This window comes from Neofelis nebulosa, chromosome 14 (assembly GCF_028018385.1).
Source record: "Neofelis nebulosa isolate mNeoNeb1 chromosome 14, mNeoNeb1.pri, whole genome shotgun sequence".
NCBI classification, from domain to species: Eukaryota; Metazoa; Chordata; class Mammalia; order Carnivora; family Felidae; genus Neofelis; species Neofelis nebulosa.
Genome location: NC_080795.1, coordinates 75,215,619 through 75,222,945, shown reverse-complemented (window position 1 = coordinate 75,222,945; position 7,327 = coordinate 75,215,619). Strand labels below are relative to the sequence as shown.

The window sequence follows — 7,327 nt, the reverse complement described above, 5'->3', positions numbered from 1 at the left end:
GGTAAGAGCTTTGGTGACTTGCCTTGAGAAAATGTCGCAAGGATTCTACTCTCAAAACGTGTCTGCAGGCTAGCTAGGAATGTAAGCGTGCAGGTAACAATTACACTATGACTTTTTGAAGGTGGATAATAAATTGTGCACGTTGTATTAGGGCATACGAAAATGAGGCTGTGTGCTTCAGTTACAAACAGAAGGGTGAAGTCTTGGTATTGTGAACAAAATCCAAGGTGGGATCTCTATGTCAGAAACGCCATTTGACTATTGTACGGATAGGTGACCTATCCCTTGTTAATTATATTTAACCAGTCCCCTAGAGGCTGGTATTCATCCATTTGTCTTTTAGTCAACAGATATCAGTTGAGCTCCTACAATGTATAAATCAAATTGTCCGCCTACCATGTGACAGTGGCAGATTCTATGATTCTATGAGGAAGACCAGAATGTGTGCATCTGTTGGGCACACCAACTGCTCCCAGGAGGGAAAAAAATCTACACAAATTTCTGTCCGTATGGCTGGTCCCAATGTTGCTGCCAACGTGGATTTGGAGTGAGAGGAACTAAGTGGGTAATTTTAATGACTATGGACTTGCAACAGTGGTAGACCAATGACTCCATTTTTGTCATTGATATTGACTTTCTCAGTTGACCAGACTTCTGTGTGGGCAGGTTTGGATACCCATCTCCTTGGATATTACTAGAGAAACCAAAGCCACTCTTTTAGGAATTTCTTTTTGGTGAAAGCACAAGGTCAGAGTCAAAAGCTGACAATGGTGAGAAACGAGGGCAAGGATTGACACCTTCCAGATGCTTCTCCAGCCTCTGGTACATAGTAAGCATGAGGTAACAATTTTTTGAATGGATGAGTGGATGAATACATGAATGGGTTTCATGGAATATGGTACAGGGATGGAGACGATGTTCACTTTTGCTAACCTTGTTGGTTCCAGCTGCTTTTCTCTTGCCTTTTTTTTTCTGTCTCTGCACCTGACCCAGACTTGAAATGGTTCTTCCTCAAGTCCTTTCATTCTCAATGGAAGGATGTATACATGTAAGCGTGTGTGTGCATGTTTTATGCACGTGTGTGTGTAGTTGGATCTAAAAAAATGATAATTATAAGTCTGAGTATCAACCAAGAAATATCCACCAAAATTTCTGTGCCCTCGTATTCAAAACTTAAAATGGAACAAACCAAAATTAACTAAACTAACAACAGCCGTGGAGGGCAGTTTCATTATCCCATTTCCCATGAGGAGAGGCCATACCAAAGAGAGTCAGTGATTTGCCTGGGCGTCATTACTAAAAAATGGCAGGACCAGGGTTCAAACCCTGGTCAATTTGGCTCCACACCTGGTAATACTCAACGCATGTAACACTTGGATTTCCTTTCAATAAGAGAAGAGATTCGTCATAAAACTTTTCTGCAATCCCAGTATTCTCTGATACAATGGATTCTTTTTCTTTGCCTTTAGTGCCTAGCATTGAGTGTTGTAGGGCATGTGCATAGATCATGGTGGTTTAGACAAGGTCCAGTAGGTGGAGCTAGAGAGCAGACATGAACCGCGTGTGGTTGGGTAGCATAGGTGGCTCTTGAGTGACAGAATACCTGGGCAGTGACGGTCCTCATCAGAATCCCGATAGTTGACTTCCTTCTTCAGAATGTTACTATTATGATCTGGCCTTAGGGTGGAGGGAGATGAATTCCTGAGAGGTAACTCTCCCAGTCCTGAAAGACTAAGGCTAGAGAGAATTTCCCACTTCAACTACGTTCTGTGAATGTCGTTCTATGGGAAAAGGGAAAATCAATTAAAGAAACATGAGTGTGTCCACAGTGTCTCAGGTGATCAGTGGTTTGAGTCCCGGTTTTCTCTCTTTGTGTGTGTGTGTGTGTGTGTGTGGATCAGGATTCAAGAAGGTCAAGATATTGATATTTGTTGATGTTTAGTAACTTTCCCATTCTTTAAAAAGAGGCTTTATGGGTTTAGATTTACAGAAAAATGTAGAAGACAGTATGAAGCACACCCATATACTCCACACATAACTTCCCTTATCACAGTGGTACCCCCTTACCTGCGAGGGGTGCAATCCCAGACCCTGAAGGGATGCCTGAAACCCCAGATAGGATGAAACCCTCTGTATACTATGTTTTTTTCCTGTCCACACATATACACCACTGATAAAGTTTATAGATTAGGCACAGTAAGAGATCAACAATAACTAATAATAAAATAGAATAAGTTATGTGAACATGGTCTCTCTCTCTCCGAATATCTGTACTCACCTTTATTCTTGTGAGGATGTGCGATGATGTAACACCTACGTGATGAGATGGAACGAGAGGGATGATGCAGGAGCCGTGACCTAGCCTCCTGTTGACCTTCCGACAATGGGTCACAAGGAGGATCATCTGCTTCTGGACCTCAGTCGGCTGCGGGGAACTGAACCTCAGATAAAGGGGGTGCTGCGTTCACATCTCAAACCAGTATGGCACATTGCTTGTAGTCAGTGCATTGATATCGATGCCCTATTGTCAACCAAGTCCACATTTTATTCAGATTGTCTTAGGTTCTAATGTCCCTTCTCTGTTCCAGGCTTCTATCCAGGGTACCACGTTATAGTCAGTCACGTCTCCTGACGCTCCTCTCGGCCATTCCTCAGACTGTCCTCGTTTTTTGATGTCCTTAGCAGTTTTCAGGATGCCCTACTATTGGAACCGGTTTTTCTCGTGAGTAGACTGGGGTTATGAGTTTCAGGGGAAGAAGAGGTAAGTGCCATTTTCATCATATGTCAAGGTTGCAAACAATCGACTTGATTTATGACTCTTGGTGTTTAAGCTTGACCACCTGGCTGATGCTGTCTGCCAGTAGAATTCCTCCTTCCTGGAGGAGGGGTTCATCTTTTTTTTTTTTAATTCAAGCCTTCAACAGATTAGATGAGGCCCACCCTCGTTGTAGAGGATAAACTGCTTTACTAAAGTATACTGATTTAAATTTTAATTTCATCTAAAACCACCTTTAAAGAAACATCTAGAATAATATTTGACCAAATATCTGGGTCTCGTGGCCTAGCCAAGTTGACACATAAAATTAACCATTGCCAATGGTAAGAGGGGAGGTGACGGTAGGCAGAAGTAAGGTTGGAGGACCTTGCTCAGTGTCACCCCAGTGGGTGTGGAAGATCTCTTTGGGAGAGGTTGGACAACTGATCTGTATTACTCTGGAAGCGGTGTGGGGGTGAGCTAGCTGGAGCCATGTGGAGCAGAGAAATGGGGGACAGGAAGTAGGAGTTCTGGCTTGTCTCTCTGTAATTTTGACACGATCATTTCACCAGTCTGAACCAGCATGTACAAATCATGAAAGCCAACAGGTGGGAGGGATGATATCTTGGTGGGTGAGGGAACTGACTTGATTTTTAACAGCAGACTATATGACATGCGCTGTGGTAGGAAATTTATTCTCATTCGTTTATTCATTTATTAAAAGCATAGATGACGGTCGGCCACTGGGAAAGGGGATTTATGTTCAGTGACTCATTCTCTGCTGATGTTGCAGGATTCTTTACCTCAATCCCCGGGATTCGTGGTCTCGCTGCTTCGAAGAACGAAAAGATGGAGACAAATGAGCAGCAGGCAGAAATTTATTCGAGTGTAAGATCAGAGAGTAAGAATACCATGAAAGCTCTCCTTGCAGAGAGGGGATATTTGAAAGAGAATGCCCGTGACTATAGGCAAGGATCCTTGTTTTATAAGGTTCTGGTCCCCACCCCCCTCCCTCTCCCCCTTGCTGCTTCTCAGGTTTTTTACCCTTACTGGCTTGATAACTCTAGTCCTGGATTGTCCATTCCTGATTGGCTTGATTCCATCACAAGGGGTGACCTATGACCATATCATTCCTTGTGGGTCATACATTTCATGGTCTTCTACTTATTTTGTTGTCGGGTCTTTGATTGCCCAATGCCTGAGGGGATCCTGAGGGGGAGTAGGTGGTATCTATTACACTCAGGAGGAACCTTAGGCCGGAGGGGGTTTGCTGTGGTCAGACACTCCCAGCATTGTTTCAAAATATGTGTTTTTCCCCACTGGGGACCGCAGGTGCTAATCTTTCCCTCTCGGACTGTTTTATCCTATCTTTTCCTATCAAACTAACTTACATACCCATCACAAAACAGAGTGTCGTCATACCCATTTTATGGATGGAGAAACTGAGGCTTGGAGACCTTTTGCAACTTACTCGAAGCTCAGGGGTCAGATGTAAGCGAGAGTAGCCTGGCTCCCTGGCTTGTTCTCCCCCATAACTCATGCTCGCTCTCCACATCTTCTATGACTGCACGTACTTCTCCTGCAGGGACTGGGAGAGCTTAACGTGAGCCCTGAGGACAGGAGCCAGCATCTGGGGGGACCCGTCCCTAAGTCCTAGCGCTGTTGTCTCTGGTGATACATTTCCCTCTGGGCTCTGGCTCCAGCTCCTGATGGAGTTCTCCATGACCATTCATTTCGTAACATCTCCCCACCTGCCTGCCAATTCATTTCCTGGGCTGATCGCACAGAAATCAATGGGGCCAGGATGGAACTCGGCCTGCAGAAAGCCTGTCCGTGTCTAAGGGCAGCGCAGGGCAGAGGGGAGACCACTGCCACCAGAATTAAAAGCAGAAGATGCAGATCAGCACAGAATGCACGCCCAGCAGCATGCTGGGGGGAGAGGAAAGTGAGAAGTTGGGGCGCCTGGGTGGCTCCATTGGCTGAGCGATCGACTCTTGATTTCGGCTCAGGTCACCATCCCAGAGTCGTGGCTGGAGCCCCGTGTCAGGGCTCCGCACTGAGTGTGGAGTCTGCTTGGAATTCTCTCTCTCCCTCTCTCTCTGCCCCTCACCCACTAGCACGTGCTAAACAAGCAAGCAAACAAACAAACAAACTGAAGTGGCCCCTGCCCTCAAGGATCACGGTGTCTGGATACACATTCAGAGACGCGGTACGAGGCTCCCCCAGAACATTGCTCTTCGTGCACCGGGCGAAGCTCTCCGGTCCTTGCTGCTAACAGTCGTAATGAGCGCGAGAAAACCCAGCCACTACGCTAATAAAATGTAATGCTCAAATCCAGCAATAAAATCGCCTATTCATATGCACTGTTATGTCTTCTTATACAGTAAAAAGGAGTCACATTCCCCTAAGAATTTCTAAAGTCAGTACGCAGATTCCCTCCCTTTCTAATCCATTGGTTTCCCAGATAGCATCCCGGGGGGCATATCCAGAGGAAGGCAGAAAAGGGAGGAATCTCGGCTTCTGTTCCCCGGTGGCCCAGTGTGGCTTACTGGTTTAGATCTGAGGTGCCAGCCGGAACCCCTATTCCCTCCTGGGATTCCCTACGGGATTCCCTCCCTGGACTGTGTGTGGGGAAAGGTGTGGGAGCAGTTAGATAAAATATTCTTTCTCCCCTGTCCTGTTCTTTCATCTGCTAAGGCGAGGCCTGGGTCAACTGAATGCAGAAAAAGGGAAGAGGAAGCCGATGCAGGGGTTCGCAGTTTTGCCCAGAGTTGGAGGGGGCGTGCTCGCCGTGGAGAAGTGCTCCTGTTTTCCTGTTGGATGGGCAGGAGTTTCAGGGGGACCAGAGGGTGTGGAGCACGTTCTGAGCAGGTTTCCCCTCAACTTCCCTTGGGCGCCATGAGCATTGGGAGTGGGTTTGGCTGATTCATCGTCACCGTAAAGTTACTGTGAGGGCACCTGATCTGGACACATGGAGACTCTCAGGGCACCTGACGTGGACACACAGAGACTCTGAACGGCAGAATCCTCTTCTGTCTGAAGTGTGTGAAATCTCTGAGTTCCAGCCCTCCCGGGAAACAGCAAAACAACTAGGAATCACTCACTTACTCTGCCTTGTCCTCAGCGTCCTTGACTCTGACGAGAAGGCAGGGGGCTCCGGGGGCTCTGGGGTGTGAATCCAGCGTATCTCCTGAGCAGGCTCCATGTGCCCGGTCTGTGGTTGGCACTGGCACCTGCCGGATCCTCCGCCCGAAGCAGCCTGTGCTTCTGTGAGGGAGGCGACACAAGGTACCTTGTGTCTTTTTAAAAAATTTTTTTAATGTTTTTATTTATTTTTGAAGGAGAGAGAAACAGAGAGCATGAGCGGGGGAGGAGCAGAGAGGGAGGGAGACCCAGAATCCAAAGCAGGCTCCAGGCTCTGAGCCGTCAGCACAGAGCCCCACGCAGGGCTCGAACCCACGAACCGTGACATCATGACCTGAGCCGAAGCCGGACACTCAACCGACTGAGCCACCCAGGTGCCCCAAGCTGCCTTGTGTCTTAAACACAGCGTGAGGAGGCCTGCCATAGCAGAGGGAGGCATAGTCTTGTGAGAGCCCAGAGAAAAGGGCCCATTTCATTTCAGAAACCAACACAAGACAGCCTGAGAGACTTCGGTTAGCTGGAAGGGGAGCTCTGTGGCAGATTAAGCCCTAAAAGATCTTTCCAAAACAGATGATGCTATTTGTGAATTTTACCTTTGCCACGAAACCGAAGTAGTGATGCCTAGAGCAAGCCCTCTGTAAATATATTCAGCGATCATATAGAAACTTTGCTTTACTGTCGTTTACAGGAAATCTTAGAACGTGGGAGCGACACTGGCGTTAGCTGATAATAAGCTATCATCAGGAAGGGAAGGAACGCAACATCGCCAGGTGACTTTGGGCAAGCTTCTGCACCGTGCTGGCCACTGAGTCCCTTGTATCAACAGCAAGAGCTGGATTCAGGGATCTCTATGGTCCCTTCCTTCCCTAACCAGCTACAAACGCCCCTTTGAAATTACTTTAGAGGCTCCTGCGGGGCTCAGTCATTTAAGCGTCCGACTTCAGCTCAGGCCATGATCTCGCAGTTTGTGAGTTCGAGCCCCGCGTCCGGCTCTGTGCTGACGGCTCGGAGCCTGGAGCCTGCTTCGGATTCTGTGTCTCCCTCTCTCTCTGTCCCTCCCCAGCTCGTGCTCTGTCTGTCTGTCTCTCTCTCTTTCTCTCTGTCTCTCTACAAGAATAAATAAACATTTAAAAATTACTTTGGAGGTAGGAAAATCCATTTAATGTCATGCATTCATGCATTTGTTCCATCTTCCTTTCATCCAACAAATATTTATTCATAGACCACATCCTGTGCTTGTAAGAGATAAACGTGTAAGACAAAGCTGCTGTCCTTAAAAATATCCAGAGTGGAAGCATCGTCTTTAGATTCTACATATTTCTCGTAAATAACACTCCTACAGGTGGAGCTTCCGAACACTGTGGTAATTCCAAAATTTTGTTTATCTTTAGTGCTTCATGCTGAAAAGACCCACAAATAATCAAGTCG

General features: G+C 46.9%; 1 long non-coding RNA gene across 1 annotated transcript; it reads left to right on the top strand.

The window, feature by feature from the left end:
- Positions 1-2,255: 2,255 nt before the first annotated feature.
- LOC131494678 (uncharacterized) lies at positions 2,256-5,118 on the top strand. Its single transcript, XR_009253545.1, has 2 exons — positions 2,256-2,722; positions 3,549-5,118. It is a non-coding gene; the product is annotated as an uncharacterized LOC131494678 (long non-coding RNA).
- The last annotated feature ends 2,209 nt before the right edge of the window (positions 5,119-7,327 follow it).